Raw genomic sequence first — 14,988 nt, forward strand, 5'->3', positions numbered from 1 at the left:
TTTAAGGGCCCTTGGACGTTTATTATTATAGATTAGGGATTTTTTTATTTTTGGGGTGTTTTTTGTTTTTTTTAAAGGAGTATTAGAAATAGGAATAATTTGTATTGTTTTGTATAATTTCATTTGTTATTTTTTGTAATCGTAGTTTTTTTTATTTTTTTGTAATTTTTGTGTTTTTTTTGTAATTGTAGGGTTTTTATTTTGTAATGTTAGCTATTAGTGTAAAGCAACTTAAGTTTTATTTCACAGGTAAGTTTGTATTTATTTTAACTAGGTAGTTAGTAAATAGTTAATAACTATTTACTAATTAGTCTACCTAGTTAAAATAAATACAAACTTACCTGTGAAATAAAAATAAAACCTAAGCTAGCTACAATATAACTATTTGCTATATTGTAGCTAGTTTAGGTTTTATTTCACAGGTAAGTTACTTTCACCTAGATTTAGAGTTTTGCGTCAGCCGTCAAAAGCAGCGTTAAGGGGTCCTAACGCTGCTTTTGGCCGCCCCCTGGTATTTAGAGTCAGCCAGGAAAGGGTCTACCGCTCACTTCCCTACCGCGATTCCAGGCTACTGCAGATCCCCTTACGCCAATTGCGTATCCTATCTTTTCAATGGGATCTGCCTAACGCCGGTATTTGGAGTCTGGGGAGAAGTGAGCGGTAGGCCCTCTACCGACAAGACTCCTACCGACAAAAAAAGTCAGTAGTTAGGAGCTTTATGGGCTAACGCCAGAATATAAAGCTCTTAACTACTGTGCTCTAAAGAATTCTATCAGCCAATCGGAATTGAAGGGACGCCATCTTGGATGACGTCCCTTAAAGGAACCTTCATTCGTTGTTAGTCCGTCGGTTGAAGAGGATGACTCCACGTCGGCTCAGTTGAAGATGGCTCTGCTCCGCTCCGGATGGATGAAGATTGAAGACGCCGCCTGGATGAACACTTCTACCAGATGGACGACCTCTTCTTTGCCGCTTGGATGAAAACTTCTACCGGATCAAGAACCTCTTCTGCGCACCTTGGATGAAGAATTCAGCTTGGCTGGGTGAAGACGACTCAAGGTAGGATGATCTTCAGGGGGTTAGCGATAGGTTTATTTAAGGGGGTTTCGGTGGGTTAGAGTAGGGGTGTGTGGGTGGTGGGTTGTAATGTTGGGGGGTATTGTATTTTTCTTTTAAGGTAAAAGAGCTGATTACTTTGGGGCAATGCCCCGCAAAAAGCCCTTTTAAGGGCTGGTAAAAGAGCTGATTACTTTTGTATTTTAGAATAGGTTAGGGAATTTTTTATTTTGGGGGGCTTTTTATTTTATTAGGGGGCTTAGATTAGGTGTAATTAATTTAAACTGCTTGTAAATCTTTTTTATTTTTTGTAATTTAGTGTTTTTTTGTATTATAGTATAGTTTATTTTATTGTATTTTATTTTAGCTAATTGTATGTAATTTATTTAATTAATTTAATGATAGTGTAGTGTTAGGTGTATTTGTAACTTAGGTTAGGAGTTATTTTACAGGTAATTTTGTATTAATTTTAACTAATAGGTATCTATTAAATAGTTATTGTACCTAGTTATAATAAATACAAAGTTGCCTGTAAAATAAATATAAATCCTAAAATAGCTGCAATGTAATTATTAGTTATATTGTAGCTATATTAGGGTTTATTTTCTAGGTAAGTATTTAGTTTTAAATAAGATTATTTTATTTAATTTTAGGAATATTATTTTTGTTTAATTTAAATTATATTTATGTTAGGGGGGTGTTAGGGTTAGGATTAGACTTTAGGTTTAGGGGTTAATAAATTTATTATAGTAGCGGCGAAGGTGCGTGCGGGAGATTAGGGGTTAATAATTGTAGGTAGGTGGCGGCGATGTTAAGGAGGGCAGATTAGGGATTAATACTATTTATTATAGTGTTTTCGAGGCGGGAGTGCGGCGGTTTAGGGGTTAATACATTTATTATAGTGGCGGCGATGTCCGGTCGGCATATTAGGGGTTAATAAGTGTAGTTAGGTGGCGGCGACATTGGGGGGGGGCAGATTAGGGGTTAATAATTATAATATAGGGGTTGGCGGTGTTAGGGGCAGCAGATTAGGGGTTCATAGAGTTAATGTAGGTTGCGGCGGTGTACGGAGCGGCAGATTAGGGGTTAATCATATACAGCAGGTGTCAGCGATAGTGGGGGCGGCAGATTAGGGGTTAATAAGTGTAAGGTTAGGGGTGTTTAGACTTGGGGTTCATGTTAGGGTGTTAGGTGCAGACTTAGAGAGTGTTTCTCCATAGGAAACAATGGGGCTGCGTTAGGAGCTGAACGCTGCTTTTTTGCAGGTGTTAGGTTTTTTTTCAGCCCCAACTGCCCCATTGTTTCCTATGGGGATGTCGTGCACGAGCACGGTTTAGCTGCTTACCGCTACCGTAAGCAACGCTGGTATTGAGGGTTGAAGTGGAGCTAAGTTAGGCTCAACACACCCTTTTTTGAGCCTAACGCAGCCCCTCAGACAACTCTAAATACCAGCGTTGTCTTAAGGGTGCATTGGGAAGAAAAGCAGCGTTAGCTACGCAGGTCTTTACAGACAAAACTCTAAATCTAGCCATTTGTATTTAGATTTAAATAGGTATTATATTTAATAATTGTAACTTTAATTTAGTTATATTTTAATTATGTTAAAGTTAGGGGGTGTTAGGTTTAGGGTTAGGTTTAGGGTTATAGTTAGATTTAAAGTTAGGGGGTGTTAGGTTTAGGGGTTAATATAGTTTAATTTGGGTTGTTGCGATGTGGGGGCTGATTAGGGATTAATAGGTTTAGTTAGTATTGGCGATGTTTGGAAACGGCGGTTTAGGGGTTAATATGTTTAGTTAGTGTAAAGCTCCCAAAGGGGGAACTAAAGGGGCGCGCTGATGGTGGAATACAGTATTCAGTGTAAATTTACCAGAGTCCATTCCCCATGGAAACCAAGTTAATCCCCAGCTTGTAGAATTGTAGCGTAATCAATATGATGACGATTTAAACAGAGGCCGCTCCACTTATACCCGGTGTATGGGGAGATCTAAACAAATGGCAAAAAAGAAAGAGGGTGCCTCATAGTGTGGTATGTTCCCAACTGGGAGAAAGGCTTTAAAGAGTACAAGGCTTACCAGATGGTGTTGCACCATACTCTGACCGGTGCCAGCAGACACTGATCCAGGACTTCCCCGACCCAATAGTCAGCTGTTTCAGGGAGTTCCCTGTAGTGGTATCTGTCGTAATCCAATGTGAACAGCTCTTGGGAAACCAGCTATGAGCTGCGGTATGACTTTGTGCCCACCAAGTGAACTTGAAAGTGAGATAAAACCAAAGGACAACTTCCGAGATTGAAAAGTTTAAAAACAAGACTTTAATCTGTTATTGCAACACATTTCTCGACCATGCATACAGGTCGTTTCTTCAGGCAATATAAAAGTATTTTCATTAACAACATTAAATACACTTGTGTCTATAAAAACAGAAGTTGTCACAATTGAAACAAACCAATAGTAACAATGATTGAATCTATGCGTATACAAATATTTCCAGTCAAACATGTATTAGGTGTCATTCATTGCTTTTTTTTTTTCTAAAGGTAAACTATACCCTATATGTGCTTGATGTGGGAAAAGAGTAAAAAATATATACTGTTTGACTAAACCATTGTTGGTAATATCTGCATTGTTGTTGGAATATGTCTCCAAGATGATTCAACAATAAAATGTATCTTTAAATAAATTGTGTTCCGTTGGTTTTTCCGTTAATTTGTCCTTTGTTTAATCCATTTTTGAAACCAACGGAACACAATTTATTTATAGATACATTTTATTGTTGAATCATCTTGGAGACATATTCCAACAACAATGCAGATATTACCAACAATGGTTTATTCAAACAGTATATATTTTTTTACTCATAGTAGTGCATTGTTGCTCCTGAGCCTACTTAGGTATGCTGTTCAACAAAGGATATAAAAAGAACAAAACAAATTAGATAATGGAATTAAAATGGAAAGCTGTTTAAAACTGTATGCACTTTCTGAATCATTAAAGTTTAATTTCGACTTTAGTGTTTCTTTAACAATGTAGTAAAAAGTGCATAGGGACAGATAGCTCTGCATGCTAAGGCACTGTGGCTGAGCTCTATAGCAACCCAAGGGTTGCAGGTTTGGTCCCCGGCGAGGTCCACTCAGCCTTTCATCCTTCCGAGGTCGATAAAATGAGCAGCACCTTGAGACCCTTATGGGTGATTAGCCACGCATTACAAGTACCCAATACATACATACAGGGATCACAGAACTATGTATTTCCTCTTTCTATGCAATTGCTAGGTAGTAACAATGCAGCAGCTGGTTTAGAGTGCTGTGGAAAAGGGGTGCATTTTTTAATATATGAGAGATGGCCAAATGAATATGTGCAAACTGCATTGCAAAGAAAACAGTTGTAGTAAAGTGTTGGGACATCTCACCAGTTTTGTGATAAACTAGCATTTAAGAACAAATCGAAGGGCTGTTCTACTAGTTTCAATTTAATTTGAAATACTGCTTTTTCATATGAATGACAGAATACTTTGCTTACAAAGGACCAAATAACAAGTAGTGCATTCAAAGTAAAAAATGAGTATATCCGCATTAGCACATGTATTACAAGTTGAAAATAAAAACTTAGCCCGCTAGCAAAAACTGAGGCGCTAACTAGGCTTCTGTGGGGGGGCCAGTAGAAATGTCTATTAGTTATCGCTTGCACGCTAACCCGCAGTGTTAGATTAAATGGACATTGAACGCAAATTTTTTCTTTCATGATTCAGATAGAACATGCAATTTTAAGCCACTTTCTAATTTATTCCTATTATCAATTTTTCTTCGTTCTTTTTCTATCTTTATTTTAAAAAGAAGACATCTAAGCTTCTTTTTTTATTGAGAACTCTGGACAGCACTTTTTTATTGGTGGATGAGTTTATCCACCAATCAGCAAGAACAACCAAGGTTGATCACCAAAAATGGGCCGGCATCTAAACTTACTTTCTTGCATTTCAAATAAAGATACCAAGAGAATGAAGAAAATTTGATAATAGGAGTAAATTAGTAAGTTGCTTAAAATGTCATGCTCTATCTGAATCACAAAAGAAAAAAATTGGGTACAGTGTCCATTTAACTGCGCTAAAGCTGAAGGCGCCTTAGGAATACATTACATTCCTATGTTTTTCACATAGAGGAAAATGTTCTTTTTTAAAAAAAATATATATATACAGAGAGAAGTGCACTCACAGGAATGAACAACTGGTTCGATACCATTGTTAGCCTGTTCTATGGTGATTTACCACCTGGGTGCAACTTCTTTTAGCCCAGTAATGCTTTTCACAGAAAATAACTTTCCTGTAGTATATCAGTCTGATCCCGCCTATTAAGGTCAGTCCAGTGCCAAAATATCAGGTAATTCCTCTCTGAACAAGGAACACAGCAACCCCAGATTATCGTTTTGGCCTTCATTGGGCCTTGTCAGTGAGGTGTAGCCATATTCCTCTAAGCACACTGAGCAAGGAGTCCACGTCTGGTTGCTCCTTTTTCCCATAGGGAGACTAAATACATACAGAGAGAAGTGCACTCACAGGAATGAACAACTGGCTCAATACCATTGTTAACCTGTTCTATGACAATTTACCACCTAGGTGCAACTTCTTTTAGCCCAGTAATGCTTTTCACAGAAAAGAACTTTCCTGTAGTATATCAGTCTGATCCCGCCTATTACGGCCAGCCCAGTGCCAAAATACCAGGCAATGCCTCTCTGAACAAGGAACACAGCAAACCCAGACAATCATTTTGGTCTTCATTGGGCCTCGTCAGTGAGGTGTAGCCATATTCCTCTAAGCACACTGAGCAAGGAGTCCACGTCTGGTTGCCACTTTTTCCCATAGGGAGACTAAATACATACAGAGAGAAGTGCACTCACAGGAACGAACAACCAGCTCAATACCATTGTTAGCCTGTTCTATAGCGATTTACCACCTGGGTGCAACTTCTTTTAGACCAGTAATGCTTTTCACAGAAAAGAACTTTCCTGTAGTATATCAGTCTGATCCCGCCTATTAAGGTCAGTCCAGTGCCGAAATACCAGGCAATTCCTCTCTGAACAAGGAACACAGCAACCTTAGAGGAATACTGCTACACCTCACTGAAGAGGCCCAATGAAGGCCGAAACAATCGTCTGTGGTTGCTGTGTTCCTTGTTCAGAGAGGAATTGCCTGGTATTTTGGTGCTGGACTGACCGTAATAGGCGGGATCAGACTGATATACTACAGGAAAGTTCTACTCTGTGAAAAGCATTACTGGGCTTAAAGAAGTTGCACCCATGTGGTAAATCACAATAGAATAGGCTAACAATGGTATTGAGCTGGGTGCTCGTTCCTGTGAGTGCACTGCTCTCTGTGTGTATTTAGTCTCCCTATGGAAAAAAGGGGCAACCAGACGTGGACTCCTTGCTCAGTGTGCTTAGAGGAATATGCTACACCTCACTGATGAGGCCCAATGAAGGCTGAAACAATTGTCTGGGGTTTCTGTGTTCCTTGTTCAGAGAAGAATTGCCTGGTATTTCGGTGCTGGACTGACCTTAATAGGTGGGATCACACTGATATACTACAGGAAAGTTCTACCCTGTGAAAAGCATTACTGGGCTAAAAGAAGTTGCACCCAGGTGGTAAATCGCCATAGAAAAGGCTAACAATGGTATCGAGCTGGTTGTTCGTTCCTGTGAGTGCACTTCTCTCTGTATATATATATATATATATATATAAAAAAAAATTTTTGTAAATTATATATCTATAAATATATCAATATGAATATTTATATATATAATGTGTTTATACATATGTATGTGTGCACATATTTACATATACTGTATATATGTGTATATATATATATATATATATATATACACACACACACATATTTAGACCTATGTACCGTAGATACTTTTTTATATAAGTGTAATAGTTTATTTTAATATGTTTTGGATGTGTTTTTTCCCAAATGTGTTTTATCCTTTATACTTTACTTAAAGGGACATGAAACCCAAAATGTTTCTTTCATGGTTCAGATAGAAAATACAATTTTAAACAACTTTTCAATTAACTTCTTTTTTTTTAATTTGCTTCCTTCTCTTATTATTCTTTGCTAAAAGATTTATCTATGAAAGCTCGGGAGCAGCAGAGAACCTAGGTTATAGCTGCTGATTGGTCGCTGCATATATATACCGATTGTCATTGGCTTACCCATGTGTTCATTTAGAAAACAGTAGTGCATTGCTGCTCCTTTAACAAATGATTGCAAGAGCATAAAACAAATTATATAATTGAAGTAAATTAGAAAGTTGTTTAAAATTGTATTCTCTATCTGAATCATTAAAGAAAAATTTTGGGTTTCACATCCCTTTAAGGACTCAAGTCATGCTAAATATTCTAGCGCTATTTTGGCTTTCGATCGAACATGATTGTGATCTTTATGGAAAGTATAGGATGCGATCTAGTGATGCCGGCTGAGCTAACACTTGTAATATCAAGTCACAAGCTAATGTTAGCGTGTTCCAGCAATATTGCGTATTAATGCACAGCTTGTAATGTGGCCCAAAGAGTTTGTGGCATAACCGATAATTCTGTTTAAAACGACAGGCTTAAATATCCATCCATATAGGTGAAAGGTAAACAGGAAAATCTAGGGTTACCTTTTAAACACCACATTGGGCAAGTGGTATTGATAGATGGTTGATGCTGGTGTTTATATGACTGTTATTTATGCAGACATTCATGGTAACCTTTCAGGAGGCTGTTGGGCATATTTAACAAAGGTCTGTCGGACCTGATCTGACAGTGCGGATCAGGTCCGACAGACCTCACTGAATGTGGAGAGCAATACGCTGTCCGCATTCAGCATTTCACCAACAGCTCTTGTGAGCTGCTAGTGCAACGCCGCCCACTGCAGATTCGCGGCCAATCAGCTGCCAGCAGGGGGTGTACGATCGGGTTGAATTGCGGCAATGTGTGTCCGCCTTCTTATAGCAGGCGGACACGGTTATGGAGCAGCGGTCTTCCAGAGCTTGATAAATGGGCCCCATAGTCTTTTTAATTAATTTGTAATCCCTCAAGAAAAATTTGGAATGGATGCTGCTGATTGTTTAGAATTATTTATGTTCAGAAGTTTTTACTATAAGCTAAAAATGGAGAATCTTTAGAGGCAACATATACCAGTCTAGAATTCCTAATGCAAATGCAACGGAAACAGCTTCAAATAGAAACAGATTTTAGCAATATAGGAATTGAAACGTCCTTACCTTTGTAGTGGAATTAAATTATCTTCAATTGAATGGAACTATTCTAGTTTTTATATATTATAAATACTAATAAGGAAATATAAAAGTATTATGATTATTATCATTACCTTAAATACCTACTATGTAAATTTCTAAAACACAGGTTGGTAGGTTTTTATTAAGATATATTTGCACCATTCATTCTGCAAAAATGTTCACATTTTCTGAAGCATGATGTGCTGCTGTTTCCTGACCTTCTCTTCTGAAAACCTTTTTTCTTTTTTCTTCACATTCAAACATACTGTATAGTGGCTTGATTCATTAAGTTGACCTTTCCTTCACATACATTTGTGCTTTACTGAGTGCTTTGATCAATAATAGTGACATTCTCAGCCTCTCAGCCTTATCTGCTATCACTCCCTCTTACATTTCTCCCTAAAAAAATAAAATAACATACTACATACTGTGCAATGTGCATGATCAGACAGTATTTACATTTTTAATTAAACAAATATTATAATAATTATATATATATATATAGTTGCAAAGCTGATTCTTTTTTCATTTTTATTTTTAAGTTTCCAATGAATTTATATATCAGGATGAAACTATTAAAGACAAAGGGCCAGATTGCAGGTGGCATGCTAATGATAGTGCAGGTTGCGATAAGCAGTATTAGAGCACAAAAAGTTGCACAAAACACATCCATAAATCATTAAAATCAACTATTTCACTTATAAATATACTGTATATAAAATATTGCACTTATATATACATGTTTTTAAATAAAATATGTAATTTAAATATTAATTAAAAGTTGTTAAAGGGGATATGGTAAACTGCATATATATGTGTATATATGTGTATGTGTGTATATACTATATATGTGTATGTTTGTGTATATATGTGTATGTGTGTATATACTATATATGTGTATGTTTGTGTATATATGTATATGTGTGTATGTGGGCTTTAGAGCGCTTCCCAGTCAAATGTCATGCAATATCAAGTTTATCCATTTTGAATGCATTTTAATGTGTTTTGAATTGAAATACTTGAAATGCCTATGTTCTTCACATGGAAATGTGTTTTTTTATTTTAAAATAAATATATGTGTGTGTGTGTATATGTATGTGTATATTCAGTGCTTATTTGTAATTATAAAGGTGCCCGTACTCACTGAGTATTCATTGATATATTGTTTTTAGTAACTTTGAGAAAAGCAAAGGGACAACATTATCTACAGTGCTTGATATTCTTTGCAGCCCTCTATTGTGAAAACTAGAGTATTTACATGATGATTACAATGTTATGAGATGGCAAAGGATGTATATAAATATACACACACCCTTCCAATATGATTTATTTTTAATGCGTTTTAATGTGTTTTGAATTGAAATACTTGAAATTCCTGTGTTCTTCATATAGAATTTTTTTATTTTTTATTTTAAGATAAATATTTGTGCATGTATATATGTATTTGTGTGTATAGAGTGTGTGTGTATATATATATATATATATATATATATATATATATATATATATATATATATACAAAAGAAAAGAAGTAGAAACCAGCCGTGAGTCCGTAAAATGCAAATCTTTATTTCTTCATTAAAAACAGCAAGGGAAGTAAAACAGGTTGGCGGTAAATTTTACAGACAAATACAGGGGGAATTGAGGGCCCTGTTCCCATGGGAACTTACAATCTAGACATATATTATATTCATATAGATATATATATATATTTATATAGATATATAGGTATAGCTGTATAGAAAGAAATAGAAAACAGGGCGCACACTCATCTAAGCGTAGTAAGTTAAATCACAGAAAATTTATTACAAATGCCTTACGCGTTTCGTAGCTATGAAGCGCGTAAGGCCACACCCACCATCTTTACACCACTGCAATCAGCTGTTCTAGTGAGCCGGCTCTTGTGTTTGAGCAGCCATGTTGTTTGTGGCGGTTATTCCAAATTGTTTCGTATTTGGGTCTGTGAAAGCCGTGAAATATTCTAAGGACACGATCCCCTTCAGTGAGCATAGGAGGATCTTCATTGACTCCTTATGTATTAAGGTAGTATCCCTGGAACTCTGCCACTGTTTGTTTTGGGGGGATTTTGTTGAAAGACCTATACAGATTTCTAAGTGCCTGACTCATACCTCATAGTTGTTTGAGGTCAAAATTTGTGAGTTTTTATTTGTCATCATTTGTAATAAATTTTCTGTGATTTAACTTACTACGCTTAGAGGAGTGTGCACCCTGTTTTCTATTTCTTTCTATACAGCTATCACCCAGTTTCCAGTGCCATGATTTACAAGGGGCAACAACTCCAACACCTGCATTTTTCTGTGTACCACACTGACCTCGGCATATTCATATATCCTTTCAAGTGATCTATGAACTTTGGATAGGGTGCTTTTTAATTGTGTTTAGTTTGATATATAGGTATAGATCTATATTTTACAGTATTAAGTATAACTAACGCACCTTTAGCTTTTGCACAGTTGGTCTAGCAGTGTCGGGCGAGCGATAACTAATATTTTTTTTCCCACGTTCTCCATAGAAGTCTAAGGGGAAAAGTAGTTAGCACGGTTGTGATATCTGAAGTCCTGAAGTTAGTGAGCATGCGTTTTTCGCTCACGCTAACTATATGCTTTCAACTTGTAATATGTGCACTTATGTGGCCACGCTAAATGTTTACTTTCATAACAGTTAGCATGCGAGCGAAACAAAAATGAGTGCGCCACTTGTAATCATGCCCATATGGTCAAAGAGAGACAAAGCAATGAGGTGTGCTTGAAGGAAAACGGCAAATAAGACATAATGAAAAAACTGGGTGAGCTCAGTTTTGACATCTTACTCATTCACAATCCCGACTTTTGTTTAAACATACTCCAGGTACAAAATACAAAATTTATAAAAACATTCTCTCATTCTTACCATAAGTCTCTGCAGCTTTTTTACCTTTCTCTTTTTTACTGTCAATGTTCCATATAACCCACAGTAAAAACTCTACTAGATCTAATAGTTATACTGTTAAAGAATGAGTGAATAAGGGCATTATTTTTCCTTCCTTCTTATGGCTAAACTAGTGCCTCTTTACATAAGGATGATTATAAAAAATGCATAATTTTAAATTAATTTGATACCATACTGTTCATTTAGGTGCCCTGAAATAAGTATACTGTATGTCATAAGCATCTTAGTGCTAGATTATGCGTGGAGCTTAATTATTACGCCCAAGCAATAGGGGGTATATCGCAAGAGTTTGCCCTCATCAGATTTACCACTCGTACTACGCGATCATGTGAGCGCAATCTCGATTTATGCTAGAATGATTCCTAGTTCTGGTTAACTGTTTTGCAAAACATAAAAGCATCACAAAAGACATCAAAAATACATTACAGATAGTACATTTACACTCATAATAATACCATCTGATAAAAATACTTAAAAAATTAATTGCAAATTCTAAAGGCTCAAAGATAGGTTGCTTCAGGTGTTAGAGAAAAAAAGGCAGGCGAAGGGCTTTAACATAGAGATACATACATATACATGTTTAAAGTGAAGGTACATTTTGGTTAATGAAAGACCGTTTTTTAAAAATACTATTAAAAACAGGGGCACTTTCATTCCTCAAAGTTTATAAAGCAGCCATTTTGATTAAAAACTTACCTTTTTTTCTTTTCACAGCAAGAGCAGCTTCCCCCCTCCTGGAAATCCTCTCTTCACATGTCAGCAATGACTAATCCGGCTTCCTCCAATCACGGCTTACCCCCCAGGGTAGTCATTGCCTGAGGCCATACTGTGATTGGAGGAAGCCGGATTAGTCATTGCTGATGTGTGAAGAGAGGATTTCCAGGAAGGGGAAGCTGCTCTAGATGTGGTAAAGGTAAGTTTTTAATCAAAACGGCTGCTTTGTAAACTTTAATGAATGAAAGTGCCCCTGTTTTTAATAGTATTTTTAAAAAACGGGCTTTCATTCACCAAAGTTTACCTTAACTTTAAGGATGTATATGTACAGTATGTGTGTGTATATATATATATATATATATATATATATATATATATATATATATACAGGGAGTGCAGAATTATTAGGCAAGTTGTATTTTTGAGGATTAATTTTATTATTGAACAACAACCATGTTCTCAATGAACCCAAAAAACTCATTAATATCAAAGCTGAATAGTTTTGGAAGTAGTTTTTTTTTTTTTTTTAGTTATAGCTATTTTAGGGGGATATCTGTGTGTGCAGGTGACTATTACTGTGCATAATTATTAGGCAACTTAACAAAAAACAAATATATACCCATTTCAATTATTTATTTTTACCAGTGAAACCAATATAACATCTCAACATTCACAAATATACATTTCTGACATTCAAAAACAAAACAAAAACCAATCAGTGACCAATATAGCCACCTTTCTTTGCAAGGACACTCAAAAGCCTGCCATCCATGGATTCTGTCAGTGTTTTGATCTGTTCACCATCAACATTGCGTGCAGCAGCAACCACAGCCTCCCAGACACTGTTCAGAGAGGTTTATTGTTTTCCCTCCTTGTAAATCTCACATTTGATGATGGACCACAGGTTCTCAATGGGGTTCAGATCAGGTGAACAAGGAGGCCATGTCATTAGATTTTCTTCTTTTATACCCTTTCTTGCCAGCCACGCTGTGGAGTACTTGGACACGTGTGATGGAGCATTGTCCTGCATGAAAATCATGTTTTTCTTGAAGGATGCAGACTTCTTCCTGTACCACTGCTTGAAGAAGGTGTCTTCCAGAAACTGGCAGTAGGACTGGGAGTTGAGCTTGACTCCATCCTCAACCCGAAAAGGCCCCACAAGCTCATCTTTGATGATACCAGCCCAAACCAGTACTCCACCTCCACCTTGCTGGCGTCTGAGTCGGACTGGAGCTCTCTGCCCTTTACCAATCCAGCCACGGGCCCATCCATCTGGCCCATCAAGACTCACTCTCATTTCATCAGTCCATAAAACCTTAGAAAAATCAGTCTTGAGATATTTCTTGGCCCAGACTTGACGTTTCAGCTTGTGTGTCTTGTTCAGTGGTGGTCGTCTTTCAGCCTTTCTTACCTTGGCCATGTCTCTGAGTATTGCACACCTTGTGCTTTTGGGCACTCCAGTGATGTTGCAGCTCTGAAATATGGCCAAACTGGTGGCAAGTGGCATCTTGGCAGCTGCACGCTTGACTTTTCTCAGTTCATGGGCAGTTATTTTGCGCCTTGGTTTTTCCACACGCTTCTTGCGACCCTGTTGACTATTTTGTATGAAACGCTTGATTGTTCGATGATCACGCTTCAGAAGCTTTGCAATTTTAAGAGTGCTGCATCCCTCTGCAAGATATCTCACTATTTTTGACTTTTCTGAGCCTGTCAAGTCCTTCTTTTGACCCATTTTGCCAAAGGAAAGGAAGTTGCCTAATAATTATGCACACCTGATATAGGGCGTTGATGTCATTAGACCACACCCCTTCTCATTACAGAGATGCACATCACCTAATATGCTTAATTGGTAGTAGGCTTTCGAGCCTATACAACTTGGAGTAAGACAACATGCATAAAGAGGATGATGTGGTCAAAATACTCATTTGCCTAATAATTCTGCACTCCCTGTATATATATATATTTATATATATATTTATTTATACAGTATATGTATGTGTATATATATATATATATATATATATATATATATATTTATATATATATATGTGTGTGTGTGTGTGTGTACATATGTATTTATGTGTATATATGTATATTCACAGGGCCGGCGTTTTGTATTAGGCAACTAAGGCAACTGCCTTAGGGCGCGCCAACAGGGGGGCGCTGAGAGCGGTGCCGAGTTGCTGACTGCTGCCGTGCCTATGAAAAAAAAATGCATTTTATTTTTTTAAATTGATCAATCATCTGCGCGCCGTCGCACTTGCAACTGTTGTCAACTGTATCCTGAAAATGAAAGATCTATGTGCCACACTGCCGCCCCCCCCCTGTCCCTCCCACTTTGAGCTGGCCGGGCCACCCGGCATATGATATCTAATCTTTCTTTGGATTTTAGCCTTAGCCTATCAGAGAGCTCTCAGAGCTCAGTGGAGGACTGGAGGTGACGAGGCGGAGGCAGAGCTCAAGTCTTTACGTCTGCCTAAGTTGCGCAGCTGCGCCTGTGCTGCTGACGTCACGTCCTCCTCACTCTGAGAGGGAGAAATCGTGTGGGATAAGCCGTCCATGGCTGCCTGACTTCTCCAACTCTCCATGTGTGAGCTGCCTCGCCCTCCATCTGAGCCATGTGAGGAGGACAGAGGTGACAGTCTGAGTGAGCCGCAGATGACCAGTGAAGACAGTTGACCGAGCGACCGACTGGAGCAGGTAGGAAAATCTGAAATGGGGTCACAGAGTTAGTGGGGGTCTCAGAAGTGTAAGGGTCCGCTGGTGACCGGTACTTTTACTACTGATTTTAATTTTTTTAAATATAAACCACACAGACCCAACTATGCGCATACTAAGCAGGACTCAGAGCCAGGCATGCATTTGATGAATCAAATAAATTAATTAGCTATTGCTTCATTGCTTGCTTGTTATTTCAAATATCTTATATCTGTTCTCCTGCACATAGACATTTTTTACAGCCCACCAGGGAAAACGTTATAATTAATAATTA

The sequence above is a fragment of the Bombina bombina genome, chromosome 6, assembly GCF_027579735.1.
Source record: "Bombina bombina isolate aBomBom1 chromosome 6, aBomBom1.pri, whole genome shotgun sequence".
NCBI lineage: Eukaryota > Metazoa > Chordata > Amphibia > Anura > Bombinatoridae > Bombina > Bombina bombina.